Source organism: Carassius auratus, chromosome 22 (genome assembly GCF_003368295.1).
Source record: "Carassius auratus strain Wakin chromosome 22, ASM336829v1, whole genome shotgun sequence".
NCBI lineage: Eukaryota > Metazoa > Chordata > Actinopteri > Cypriniformes > Cyprinidae > Carassius > Carassius auratus.
The window spans coordinates 31362248-31376516 of NC_039264.1; the positions used below are offsets into that span (position 1 = coordinate 31362248).

The 14269-nt window shown below is 36.7% G+C and overlaps 1 long non-coding RNA gene across 2 annotated transcripts; it reads left to right on the plus strand.

Moving 5' to 3' along the window:
- Window positions 1–779: 779 nt before the first annotated feature.
- Window positions 780–10608, plus strand: LOC113040366 (uncharacterized). 2 transcript variants are annotated; one of them, XR_003275200.1, is made up of 6 exons: window positions 780–925; window positions 1083–1167; window positions 3737–4102; window positions 8422–8597; window positions 10063–10193; window positions 10443–10608. It is a non-coding gene; the product is annotated as an uncharacterized LOC113040366 (long non-coding RNA). The 2 variants fall into 2 exon arrangements; XR_003275201.1 differs by lacking the exons at window positions 3737–4102; window positions 8422–8597; window positions 10443–10608 and having other exon boundaries at window positions 10063–10267.
- Window positions 10609–14269: the final 3661 nt, after the last annotated feature.

Consider the following 14269-nt stretch of genomic DNA (forward strand, 5'->3'; position numbering starts at 1 on the left):
ACCAAGCAGCTATAGCTTGAGAGATATTTGTATGTCCGTGTGATAACATTAAAACACCTGATTCAGGAAATAACCACTTCTTTGATTTTGACACACTGTCACTAGATGGTGCTCTAATACATATGCATATTTATGTATTAATATAATGTCAGGCAATTTATAACCAGGACACACTGTGTGGATGGAATAATAATAATAAAATATTTGATACTGAAAAAAAAATTGAAAGCTGAAAAGACAGGTGTTTTATTGTTAGTTTACTGTTTCAATACCTTAGACTAGAAAAACATTTATTTATTTATTTTTTATTATTATTATTGTTAACAATGTATTTAGACTTTGTAGACGTTCTGGTTCACCTACCAGTGGGTGGCGGTAATGCTTCAGCTCGTTTGTCAACCTCCAATAAACCCAAGAAGAAGACGGAGAAGAAGAGGCAGCTAGTCAAATGCTTTATTAGTTTCGTTTCTGAGGCTTTGTGTATATCTGCTTTCTCTGGCGATTTTTAGGTTTACAACACCAACACATTAGGTGGAGACACATTCATTTGATGATGGATGCTATTTATGTAATACGCAACAACATGACAACTTTGCAGAACAACATACACGCAAAAAACAAACACAAACAGACGAAAAGATACTTAGCAGATGAATCTGAACGGATTCTAGTGTTGTGGCGGGTGTATTAAACAATATAAATGCATACGTGATTTATTATCATGTAGCATGAAATCCTTGACACACCTGATGCTTTTTATGTGACTGAAATAAGAGGTGTGCTGTTATTTCAAGTGACAAGACTTTTCGACGAGGAATGAGGTCGAGAAACATATCTACAGACCAGAATATGACAGAGGCTTTATCATATCAGTCATGTGGTCCTTCTGAAAAGTTACAACCACTTACACATAACACACTAGCAGGTAGTACTAAAATTTACCAGAACTCTGGACTTATCACGTTTGCCATTGCTATTTTTTTCTACTTCTGACTTTACTAAAATTAAAAATAATAGGTTTGTATCATTGTTGGATAACACTCCTTCACTCCATCACTCATATTGTGTTTCCTGATCCTCAGATGACGTTACACAGCTGGAACTGGAGCAAAAATATTGAGCTGTCAACATTTCTCTGATCGTTACAATTATCATTCGATACATAAGGTGAGTTTTTCTATCTGATTATGGTACATAAGGAAAACACACACAAAACAACAACAACAACAGTTTGTTAGTTTCTCATCAAGGCTGGTGAAAACAAAATAAATGATTAACCTCCATCAAACACCAGTCATAAATTGTAAATCATACATTTATTCTTTAAATGACCCAGACACTGGCAGAAAAAAATAGGATATAACCTTTATAAGAAAAAATAAATAAATACATGGTTCAAGATTAATTCTGCTTAAAAAGAATTGAAACTACAGAAACTACAAAAAAGCTTCAGGGTCTACCTGGTGCATGACCATGTAGTAATATCTGATAAAACAGGATGTTAAAAATGCACATGAGTTACCAAAACAGTTGGTTATTACCGTGTAGGTAAATTGCTGGGAAATAAATCACATATTAGATCTGTGTAGCAGCAGAGTAATATACAATAAATAAATCAATAAATCCATTGTTCTCTTGTCTCCTCTGATGCTGGGACTCTAAACTGTTTTATGTGTTCATCTGTGCAACCAAAGACAGAGAAGTTAGCATGCTTTGCTCAAACTTTCACCATGACATTAGAACTGGTACACCGTTGTTGCTTGTGAAAACCGAATTGAGGCACCGTGGGTGGAAACATGCAGATTAATGGTCGTTAATATATTATAGTAAGATCCCCTTACCACGTCATGAAATCAGATTTTTTTTTTTCACAAGCATGTAGAGAAAGGCCTACCAAAAGAATCGGGTTGTTCTTTTTCATGTTTCCTGGGGACCCGATTATAGCACTTAATCAGGAAACAGTCAGATTTTCATGATGAGTGACCTTTAAATCCATAGCCCCTTTCGCACTGCGATTCTGGAAAATACACGGGTAATGTGTCCCGGAAATTGTTCCTGAGTCGCTAGTTTTTGCCCCTTTCACACTGCCAGTGATTACCCGGAATGTATGCGTGCATTCACACACAACCCGTAAAGGTCCCGTAATGTCACGTGACATCAAGATGTGACGTGTAATGTACGAGTCGAACACTGGGCACCTTAACTTTCACTGAAGCTGGCGAATGATCTCAGCGTCACTGCGGACAGTAAGGAGCTAAGTGATGATTCACTAAGTCATCACTAAGACACACCCTTTACGGCATTAGTTCTGGCTTTTGTTCACACAGCGCTCATTCAAGGACTGAACCCGGCAGTGTTACTAGAACCCCTTTCACACTGCATGTCAGACCCGGAAAACTGTCGGAACATTGCCAGATTGCCTTCTGTGTGAACACAAACAGATCCCGGGATTGATTCTGAGATTGATCACTGGTTGGGGACATAGTAACATTATCTGGTTCAGTCCCAGAAAGAGCACTGTGTGAACAAAAGCCAGAACTAATACCGTAAAGGGTGTGTCTTAGTGATGATGCACATTATCGAGCTGTCACGTTGTTGCGGGGATGAACTCAATGCACTACACACAAGGTTTATTGATGACAAAACGGGGGAAAACAATGACTAGGGAATAGACGAACACTTAACAAGACTTTGACTAGACTAGAAACCAACAGTATAACAAAAAGATTCTTCACTTTGGTAATAACACGACACTCGACAGAAATACAATCCACAGCTCTCTCAATGTTTGACAATGTGTAACAATGAACCACACCAGGCAGCGAACACAAGGGGATTGAAATAGGGAGACTAATGATAACATAACAGGTGACAAAGGTAAGGCAATAATGACAAAACGAGGATAACAAGGGGGCTGGGCAAGAGAACGAGACACCACAAGCACATGACCCAAAGACAAGGCCATGTGCGTGCAGACAAAACACGGGCCTGTCATGATCCTGCCTCAAGACTAGAGAAAATCAAGTACACGAGGGCAGAATCATGACACGCGCGACTCTTTTACAAGGTGTTTGAAGACAGATCAATGTTTGCGACTAAATAAATACATGCAAACTGTAATGAACAGAGATCAGTTAGCTCCTCGCTTTCCGCGCTGAAGCTGAGATTGTTCGCCAGCTTCAGTGAAAGTTAATGTGCCCAGTGTTCGACTCGTACATTACACGTCACATCTTGATGTCACATGTCTTTACGGGACCTTTATGGGTTGTGTGTGATTGCACGCACATATTTCGGGTAATCACTGGCAGTGTGAAAGTTCAAAATCTAGCGACCGAGGGAACAATTGCAGGAACACATTACTCGTGTATTTTCTGGAATCGCAGTGTGAAAGGGGCTTAGGTCCCCAACCTGAGATCGATCCAGGAATCAATCCCGGGACATGTTTGGGTTAACACAGAAGGGCGACCCAGCAATGTTCCGGCAATTTTCTGGGTCCAACACGCAGTGCGAAAGGGGCTCATGTTACGATCTCACAGTACTAGCTTTACTAAGCTTTTCTGAAACCTGCTGTGGTTAGATTTCTAAATGTGGTTTGATCAATTGTAAGGATTTGTGCCAAAGAGTGGAGGTAATCGGTAAAGACTGGCAGCTGCCATTCAGTTCTTGTCTGTGTGAATAAACACACCATCTTGGCACCTTACACTTACAAATAAATCTTTTTTTTTTTTTGCCCTAGATGCAGCGATTATTCCCTTCTAACAGAGCAAGCCACAACGAGCTTGTTTTTTTCACAAGCATGCAGAGAAAGGCCTACCAAAAGAACCGGGTTGTTGCACCCATTCATTGCTAATGTGTTCCTTGATGGCCAGGATATTGAGTCATGCCACACTGCCAGAATCATCAAGTTGTGCTTTTGCTATTTTACTTGGAAAAGGTGGTTTGCCCTACATCACCACCATCCTGCAATGTACAGGAACTGGAGGACTGGTTGTTGACAATATGATACCAGATATACCAGGAGAGCAATCTCCTCGTCATTGAATAAATGCCTTGTAACATGGCTGCTGTTCTGCAGGCTAGAGGAGGTCCTACAGGTTATTAGGTGGGAAGTCATAATGGAATAGCCCATCTTTATGTCTAATAAAAGTACTATAATCTCTCATCTAGGAATATTGGATTTAGTAATTTTACTAGATCTCATCGGCAGGCATATCATTTGCAAAACCTTTTTCTTCAATTTGCAAGTCTATATCTCACAATTCTGACTTTATAACCTGCATTTGCACCAATGTTGTTTTCGTCAACGATGACGACAATGCAATGATTTTGTTGACACACCTTTTTTTTATGACGATAACGCGACGATGACTAGCTAAAAATGGCTCTAATGTGACTAAAACATGACGAGACGTTTTTTGAGTTTTCGTTGACGAGACGAAACGAAAATGATTATAAGTCTGAAGTTCACAATGCATGTAATTTCTGCCTGTTTTGGAGAAGCACCCGGCTGCAGCCTGCTGAACGAGGCGGGGCTGCACCTGGGACCGGGTTGCACGTACTTTTAAATGCGCACTTCAGCAGCGCAGCACACTGTGACTCCATGTTGCTTTGAGCACATCATTCTGCACCCGCGATGTGCATACGCGCTTTGTGCGCTCTGTTTTGAAGCGTTTCATATTATCATGGTTTTGCGCACTGAAAGATTATTAAAAGCCTATATTTTTATACCTAGCCTACACAATACATTTAACATTAGCATAATTTAATTGTATATTATTTGTGTGTAGTGTAAGCTATATAAATACATACACTTCTTAGCTCTTGACATCCATATATAAATATAAAATTGTGATATTTGCTGCTGGATGAAGGCTTCGATAACTCTCTCTTTTTTGACCATACATGTGTTTGCATCCCTGCATGTTTGTGTCACTTTTATTAGACAGGGTTGTATGATGTTTGTGTTTACAAATAATATGCATCTTGTTGTTGCACTGGCAGACAAGTTGAAGCACAAGTTGTAGAGCATAAGTATGTGTTTCTCAATAGCTTATATTTTGGGCACGTTGTTCATTGCACTTTAGCAATTTCTCAAATAAAGCCATATTTTTATTCCTGGCTTTTTTTGGAGTAAAACAGTGATTCCACTGTTACCACTTTATCTGGTGTGTAATGTTGTAGTAGCTCAAAGTTTTTTTGCTGTTTAAACTTTAAACCATTCCTTTATTACTGTGATTACTGGTGAAAATAGGCAATGTGCTGAAATTTTAGAAGAGCATCAATTCATGGAAAAAATATAAGAATAATCCTAATCGTAAACAAAAATGTTCCAGCAGTCTCGTTATGAGTACTAGTAATCAGCTACTACCCAGCTCTGTAAATGACTGTGAGAATCGCAGCTTCATAGCTCACCCTGTCGTGTAAAAGTGATCTATTAGAACAAGATGATTTACTGAACAGTAGAGAGCAATAATGCCCTTGTTTTGAATTTGCCAATTTCCTCATTATACAGAAGCACAGAGAGCAGTGAAGGGTGGGACCAGTATTTAATAAAGTTAGTATATTTCCATGCATGTTAAGCTAAACATATGTACATTTTACGTAAAGCCCGTAGGCCTAAAAAAACAAAACATTGTCAATATGGGACAAAGAGAACAGATTATCCTGGCAGAGATTCCATATGAACTAAAAGATGAGAGTAAGGGTCATTATGAGCTCTCCAGTGAATTCATTTTTGATCATCATTTTTTTGTCATATTTGCATACACAGGCTCCCCCTTTGATTTCTGCAAAGAAAAATACAGTCAGTCAAGAACCTGCTGATTCAGTAGTTTAACAACATTATCCATGGCTATTCACTATAGACCAAACTTTACAAAACCTTGTTAAAGTTTCTTTAAAATAATTTATGTGACTGGTCATTGTTTTGTTATTTATATTTAAATGTAACCTATGTGTTGCAGTAAAATAATGTGAATGAAGCAAGACAATTTAATTGTAACAGACAAATTGTCAACTTTTGGGATGGATGTATCTGTGGCAAAAAGGTTTTTTTTTTTTTAATGGAAACGTTTAACACCCTGTTCTGATGACGCAACAGTTGCAACTATGGCAGCTGAGAAGGCCATTCAATTGATAAATTAACGGCTAATTAAAGATGTAAAGGGAACTTACACTGTAGTATTAATTTTAAAAATAAACTGACATTAGGAATCAATCTCTTATTCTCCTTATGTTTCTATATGCGTGTTAACAGCAGCAAATGAAGACTGCCGCCAGGATGTGGCTTTTCCAAAAAGACGTTTTACTTCGATTTCAGTTTAATAAGAAACAATTCACATAATTATTATATTTGAAAAAAGACACATAAATCACTGTTTACACAACTAACTTATACTACACTGCTCATATATCACATCCCTCACTTAAATTACACTGCTTACTTAAATTACTCACTTATATTCCACTGCTCTCTACTATCCATATGCATCTTTGCTCTTTCATGTTTTTTCACCTTCTCCGAGAGATGATGCATGTCGGTGACACCTGTATGCCTAGTTGTCTATGCAATGTCCGTCACGCTCTCACGATGGAACAAAATGCAACAGTAAATGAGCAGAATAAAGCGTCAGCAACTTCGCAACCTATTAGCCTTTTTCTCCGCTCATACCACATCCTCGAAAATCCTCGTTTATACATACAGACGGTTGGTCTAGGAATGCCCCCGCGAACGCCCCATCACATGATGTGAATTTAGCCGTGGGGGAAATTGCCTTGGCGACAATTGAAATACACGGAACAATCATACCGAAGAGTTGCTGTGTCATTTTCTGTACCTCCAATAAACTAACAAATTATAAATTCAAGTTCTACATCCTTTCTGATAAACATACATAACCGGAAAGGAGGACAAAATGGCTACAAGTGGTGAGGATGATCAATGGAAGTTGTGGAATTCCAAGACCGAGCATGTGTATGTGTGCAGTCAGATATATTATCAGAGGCAGGCTAAGTTAACATTGTTTACATTACTAATGTTATCAAAACTGTGCATTTATAATTAGCCTTATCATTCTACCTGAAGCAAAACTATGTAGCCTATGTCTAACCTAAACTTGCAAACCTAAACACCTCTGCTAAGAGGTGTAGTCTACGTGATATGCTGTTACCCACTAGAAAAGGCCAAGGATTTCCGTATACCCACTTAAAAAAGCGTGAGGATACGTAACAGCTTGGTTTTGTGTCAGAACTTTCACAATTTAATTCATAAATTCACCCCGTCTGTGTTTGCGAAGCAATTGAATCACGGTATCCAGTCAAAAATGGAACTTGATGTATAAAGCAGAACGTCACGGAATATGGCTATTTTTGAATGAATACATCTACAGTAGGGCTGTAAAATGAATCAAATATCGATATGGAGTAGTGTATATGAATATTAAAGTTAAAAGAGACTGCAATTATTCTATGCGTCTCTGGGAATTAGCGCTCAGTATGTGCATTTTTGTCATTCAAATACACACGATGTTCGCTGTGTTCTCCCCCACGCTGACTCCGCCCTCACCACGCCCCCAACTATGATGCCGACTGTATGTATACGACTTCCCGCCCTTTGTAGATACTCTTTTGATGTAAAAATTTTGTCTTTGTTGTCCTAATTATTTAATTACCAATTTATCCTTATTGCTACAATGAATGAATAGTATTTAGTTCAATGACACGATAGAATTAATCTGCGCTGAGGTAATGTTCGCCGTGATGTCGATCAAGTTCAGCTGACAGGCATAGCTGTCCCCATCTGTCTGTTTTTTTTTTCACATTTGATAAGGATATTAAAGTAGTTTTATTTTTGTCTTGTTAAAATTCAAAATAGTTTTTAAATATTATTTGATGTCACTGTTCCCACCAGTCATTTCAAAAAGTTAAAGTTACGCACGATGACAAAAGCACGTTAGCGATAGCCCTCCCGGAACTCATTGCACTGAGGTGCCTGCGGTTCAAATTTTTTATTTTTTTATCTTTGAATAGAAGTCAATAAGAGCACTCGGGCCGATTCTCAGTTTGACAGAAATCACCCAAAAAGGGCCGGTACTACACAAAACGCGACTCAACGTTGATTGGACTATTTAGAGGCAGCACAAACAGTCTAGAATAGTGAAAGCTAGCATAACACTGTGGTTAAATGTAAAATGTCAAAAAAAATCCCTTCCTTTCCTTTGGTGGTTCGTCGCCCAATCGCCCTAATGGAGACACCACCACTGTTTAGACAGACTTAAAGAAGTTCCAGATCTATACTTGTGCTCTTATTATTTCAGTTATTTTGCTTTTTATGTAAATAAACATGTGCAAACAATTTAATTGCTCTTGTGAATTTATTTTGATGTTAATTACATTGTGTGAACTGTCTCTTTAATACTGCAGGGTTATGATTGGGTTGACATGTTTGTCACACCCACCAAACATGAGAAAACATATCTCAAACTGCGTTGCAGAGGTTGCAAACCATTTTCAGGAAACATGTCGTTCTACCAGGAAATTGTTGTTCACCGGTTTGAGCTTGAACTTGCCCTAGATAAACATATGCTGTCCTACGGCAGGTATGTCAATTATCCCTGTTGTTCCTGCGCACTTTTATTTTCATTTCTAAGTTTAAACAAAACAAAAGGAAAACAAAACAGTGTGATTAAAGAATTTCAAGTTCTTAAGGCGCCACTTTCGCACAACTGCGAGATACAAAGAAGTCTACCAAACGCGCAATGATAATATCATTTCACTTTTTTCCGGTGTTGCAGAAATTTAGGGACTGACAGTTTCCATTCACCTTCATTGTATTATATAAATTCACAAACGGTGGTTCTGCCTATAGGATTGAAACATTACGGTGAGTACATTCGTTTTTTATCTAATTATTTTATATAATAGAAGTAACAACATAAACAACTAATATATATATATATATATATATATATATATATATATATATATATATATATATATATATATATATATATATATATATATATATATTAGTTGAATTTAAATAGTATATACACTTAGTTTAAGTAGCATAAAAGCATATTGTTGTTTTATGAAGAAGGGTATAACTGCAGCCTGGAGATCTCCAAATAGGGGCGGGAATTCCGAAACGGGGTGGGAGTTCCAAAATAGGGCGTGGCTTCCTCCCCACAATTTTTCCCCAATCCACTTCAGGGCAAACTCCGCCTCACAACTGATTCTGAAGTTTTTATTGGTTGTGTCAGTTAAAGTGTTTCCTAAACTATGCAACAAAAAATGCTAACCTCTAAACCTACCCCACACCTTACCTTAACCAGTGAAATTGACTGAATATCGGGATTAGCGCTGAATAGCGTGGTAAAGAAAGTTGCAGATAAACAGTTAATAAGATTATACGATATGCGACTCACCATACAAAGGCACCTTTTTAGTTACAACCAGCATCCCTACCCCCTCCTAGCCACCTGCAAATTTTGTGTACTGGGATGGCCCCGTTGCTTGGAATAAAGCGATAGAGTAAAATCTTTCCCCTCCGCTGGGATGGCTCCAGAGAGATTCCCGTTTACATCATGAAGCAGAGGTTTAGACTTGAGTTACAACACCACTGGCCACAAGCTTTGGCCTCTGCTCTCATGGAGAACATTTATTTATATAGCATATTTTATTTTAGATGAACTAGAAACAATGAATTTATAAAGTTTTATTTTGAAATGTAAATCAGTAAATCTCCAGTCTGCAGTTATACCCACTGCTTCCATAAAGTAATAATGATCAAGGTTGACCATCCACCTCTCTTCACTGACCATTTGATCCTATTAAACACAAAAAATATTTCAGACTAACTGACCACAACAACTTGCAACACAGTCAAAATTATCTTACCATGCGTTGTGTTGTTGTTCTACACCATGCTGAATCAGTTTTGATTTTCTCCTGGGTCTGGACTGAATTGCATACATGTTAAAAAAAAGTTTTCAATCTTTATCAAAATGTGTGCCTTACAAAGATAAATATATCTCGTAACCTGCTTTTTTACATTTCCTGCAGATGCAGCAAATCACGACTGCAACTATAATTAACAGAGATCCAGCAACCGCAACAGAGATCACCACTATCAGAGATGACGAGTCTGGAAGAACAGAAGGAGAGTGAAGGACAAACAGCCATGAAGTAAATCGGTCAGTCCTGTCTACTACAGAAAACAGACACCAGCAAAGTGAATAAGCACATAAGTCAGCTCTGCTGTACCTGAACATGGCTGACAGAGTTTGCTGATGTCCAGATGTGTGGTCTGGTTTGTGATGGGATTGTTGATCACACAGCTGTAGCTGTTTTTCTCCTGATATTCCACCTCCAGAGGTAGAGAGAGACTGATGCTGAGATCAGACACACTGATGCTGGACAATAAACTGTTTCCTTTGTACCAGGAGAGAGTCACATGACCCACATTCACCACTGAACACAACAATGAACAATTCTGCTGTGATGATGATGATGATGATGAACAGTGTGAAGAGTTACTGATGATGACAGGAACAGGAAGACGAGCTGAAAAACAGAATAAAAAGGAATACTGATAAATTGCAGAACTATTGTTTTCAGTTGTTGAGAGTGTTGACTGTCAGTGAGTGTTTCCATTATCTCAAAGTACAGAATTTATTTTAATATACTTATATAATTTATAATTAATGCTAAGTTGAATTTTCAGCAACATTACTTCATTGAGGTCCGAGTCCATTCGGGCCATTTTTTTTAATTTTTTTTATTAATCTAAAGATCGGGCTCAGGTCGGACTCTTGTTAAAGTAATTATATTATAAATGTTATACTTTGACTATGCAATGCATACCGTCCTGAAAACCAAAAAAAAAAAAAAAAAAAGTCCTATTAAAAAAAATACAAATAAATGTATTATTTATAAAAAAATAAATAAAAAAAATACCAAACTTTATATAAAGGTGATTCTCAACTGTTATAAAATGTTTTTTTAAAACATTCTTTATGCAAAATCTGTGCAAAATGGCCATAAACAAGTTTTTTCTTTATAGAAATGAATCTATAAACCGTATCTAATTTGCATATTAATATTTTTTGGGGGAAACATAGAATGAACAAATAAGTTCAATAATGGGAGTAATAATCAGCATTCTCTATTAAGTTGTGTCTCCCAAAATGTGTTATAAACATGCCTTGGTCCTCTTTGTGTTCTCTACAGTGGACATGAAATTGATCTCCTGTTTCACATCAGAAGAGTTTTATTTTCATCTGAAACCCCAAACATTTTCCTGAGATGTTGATGTATGAGACATAATTTGACAATTAGTCAGATTTAAATAATTAAAAAAATATTACCATATTTCCATTATGTTACATTTGATCACTAAATGAATGTCAGGCCGGTAATTCTGATAAGCACGGGAACATATGAGCGAAATATGGTAGTATAGGTCATTTGGGGGGAATTTTTACTTTACAAATTATAGACATGCAGATTTGCACAGATTATGATCACAAACAATAATTACAATTATTACAAAACGAAGCCTTGGATGTCACAGATCACGTTGTTTTGACAAAACGAATCAAGCTCCGGTGCTTCATGGCGAGATATTTCTTTTTTTTTTCTTTTTTTATACAAGCTTCGGAGCCTCTGTGTCGACCATCACATCGCTACAACACAACTTGTTTGTAATGCTTTATAGGGCTTTTTATTGTAAGTTTTTGCAATAAAATACATAACTACTTTTATTTGCTTGTTATGTTTTTTATATTGTTCAGAAGTTGGTAGGTTTAGGGTAGGAGCAGGGTTAGGTGCTCCAATGAAAGTATAGGCCTACATTTATAGTATATATATTTATATATTTATATTTTAACATTATAAGGCTTTACTTAAACAGTACTTGAACACATTTTTGAACAGTAGCCTAGTGTGCATTCTGTAAATTGAATAAAGTAGTCAAATAGTTTACGCTGCGTAAATTTGAAATGAAATGAAGTAAAAAAAATCCCATTGAGTAAGTCCTTCACCATTAAACAGCTGAAAGGAGATATGTCTCTGGTAATCAGCATCATGACAAAAATGCTGTTGGTTGATCTCAAGTTGTACTGAATATTCCTTTAATAAAACAAGAATATTTGAAGGAGGACAAATGACGGCTCTACTCACCGTAGACAGTAACATTGAATGTTTTGGATGCCTCTTTTGCTGCACTTATCTCTAGTTGATAAACTCCAGCGTGTTGAGTTGTGATGTTTGTGATGGTCAGAGATCCAGTCTTATTGTCCAGCTTTAGTCTGTCTCTGAATCTCTCGTTAGGAACATCAGATGTGTTGACAATGTGCTTCCTTTTCTTCATTTTAGCTATGAGAGACTTTTCTGCTCCAAATTTCCACCGTATGTCGTCGCCTTCATATATTTTAGTAACATCAGTGTATAAAGTGACAGAATCTCCCTCCATCACTGACACTGATTCACAAAACACACCTGATGAATAAATCAATTTTACACTGATTAAAGCTTCTGAGAGTATTATCTTCTATCCAGAGCACAATGTATGAAGCTATAAAGTCATTTACATCATGAAAACTCTAAATAATCTTGATATTTAACATCTGTGAAGAATGTTATTAAGAATTAAGAGAAAAATATATATTTACGACTTACCAGTCATTAACCACAAGCACAAACATAAAGAAAACGCGTGAAACATTTTCCGAACAGTTTGATCTAATGAAACTATCTACTGAAAGCACTTGAGCTGGTGTGTGAATCCTCCCACGATAGAGTTTAACCCTCCTTGTGGGCTCTTTACAGGTGCTGTACAAATGATTTTTAGTTACATAAGTTCTCTTCTGGCACTTATTAAGATTTGGTAGAAAACATTTGCCATTCTGATATTTAATTCTGAGCATTTTCAAAAAGTAGTTGATTTACTGTGTAATTGTGCATGGTAAAAAAACACACAAAAAAAACACAAAAAAATGTGTACTATCTTCTATCTCACATTGTTACTCTTGCAGCTCATCTTCTGAGTCAAAGTGAAACCTGCTGTGGTTGGCTTCCTATAGAGAGATGTGGTATGAGCTGGGCAAACTTGTGAATAAAGTTTTTTCTCACCATCAGCTTTATAGTCAAATTAAATAGTGTATCCACTTAGCATTGACCATATACCTGTACTGTACATCCTTCCTTTTGACTGGAAATAGATGGCAATAAGATGTTATAGATGTGAATATTACAATTAGGCCTGTCAATTTTACTCATGAATTTGGTGAAATTAATTATGGGAAAAATTGAGTGTTAAAGAGACAGTTGGCCAATGAATGAGAATTATTGTATGATTTACTCAACCTAAAACCAGGTGTGTGTGATTTCATCTTTCAGATAAATACTTTCAGAATTATATATATATATATATATATATATATATATATATATATATATATATATATATATATATATATATATATATATATAGGCTTTCTGAAGTGAAGTGATGGGTTTTCTTACATTGTAAGAAGAATAACATCTACACTATTGATGTGTCTGTCTCATCCCAAGATTACTGTAGTCACCTGGATTTGGTCTGTATCCGGTTCAGATGGTGGAATGCTACCGATCCTAATCTGACTTGTGATGCGGGCTGGATCTCAATCATACAGTGTTTGTCTGTTGGCCAGAGGAGGACTGCCCATATGATATTGAAGCATTCCACATTGTGGTGCATATCTTGACCCATCCGTTTTGACCCATTTTATTCTTTAAAGGTTGAGACTCAGTCTTTACACTTTTGGGGAGATAAACCCATGAAAGCATAATAAAATCAGTTTATGAACAACTTGCATGAGAAGGTTTACTTATTACATGTCATTTAAGAAATGGTACAAATAGCCTAGTAATAAATAGTACTGAGTCTATATTACCAATAGTGGTAATTAATTAGAATTGATGGGAATCGATTCCAAAAATTCATTCCTCACTGTGGGTTTCAATTATTTTCAATTATTATTATTATTATTATTTTTTTTTTTTTTTTGATTGAAGGAACCTAATCTCACCATGATGACTGTAGGATAGGTCTTATGACTATCCTTCTTATAATATGAAGGTTTGTTTGGGAAAAAAAAGGTTAGGTTCTAGGTTCTTCAAGGTAGCCACCTTTTTCTTTGATTGCTGCTTTGCACACTCTTGGCATTCTCTTGATGAGCTTCAAGAGATAGTCACCTGAAATGGTCTTCCAACAGTCTTGAAGGAG